Source organism: Pteropus alecto, unplaced genomic scaffold (assembly GCF_000325575.1).
Source record: "Pteropus alecto unplaced genomic scaffold, ASM32557v1 scaffold14, whole genome shotgun sequence".
Classification (NCBI taxonomy): domain Eukaryota; kingdom Metazoa; phylum Chordata; class Mammalia; order Chiroptera; family Pteropodidae; genus Pteropus; species Pteropus alecto.
The window spans coordinates 15,436,020-15,437,052 of NW_006436810.1; positions in this window are offsets into that span (position 1 = coordinate 15,436,020).

The following is a 1,033-nucleotide window of genomic DNA, read 5'->3' on the forward strand; positions in this document are numbered from 1 at the left end:
GTGCGACCGCTGTGACCCGTGATCGCTGTGACCCGTGCGATCGCTGTGACCCGTGTGACCGCTGTGACCCGTGTGACCGCTGTGACCCGTGCGACCGCTGTGACCCGTGATCGCTGTGACCCGTGCGATCGCTGTGACCTTGTGCGATCGCTGTGACCCGTGTGACCGCTGTGACCCGTGCGCCCGGGGCAGGCGCGGCGGTGGCTCCGAGGAAAAGCGGTGCCGCGGCCAAACCAGACTGTGGCAGCGCAGCGGGCGGCAAAGCCTCACCCCGAAATCTGAGAGCGCACTGCAAACGAGACGGGTTTCTGAAACCTCGGAGAGGAGTCTGAAGAAAGCACAGCTGATGGCAAAATAAATAAATAAATAAACAACAAATGACTCAGGCCGCCCGCGCCTTCTTCATACACCGCCATACACCGCGCGTCTGCCCCACGCCAGGAACGCGACGGGAAGGAAGCGGGGAAGGAACAAACCACAGAACCCGAACACGGGAAACCGGGGGCGGACAGCGCCACAAACAGTGCCACCTGCGCTCAGGTCTACGCAAAAGCAGAGGACACACGCCACCACCCTCCGGACAGGAGTCAGCCGTGAGGGTCAACAAGCTCAGCTCAATGAGCAAATCTCTATGCTTTTTCCCCCCATGACTGTATTCAATTATCATTATCAAAAAACATGCAACTCTTGGTTTAATTAAGATCATCCCTAGGGTTAGTAAATAAATGTTTATGCTAAAATAAAAAAAGAATGCACTATAATCAGGACTAAATTAGGAACAAGGATTCCAACGATTAAGAAAACAAGTAAATTGAATTTCGCGGAGCAGCCATCAGTAAGGGAATAGAACAGAACTTGAAAAACCTGAAAATAAATGAAGGACCAAGGAAATCCTTTCAGGCTAAATTTGACTTGATGAATTTGTATATTTAATCACCTCAAAATATAAACATGACCATACCACAGGGTGGACTAGAAGTTAAAGTATATTCAATTCACCTCTGTCATACCCCAGAACTTTTGTTCTAGAAAA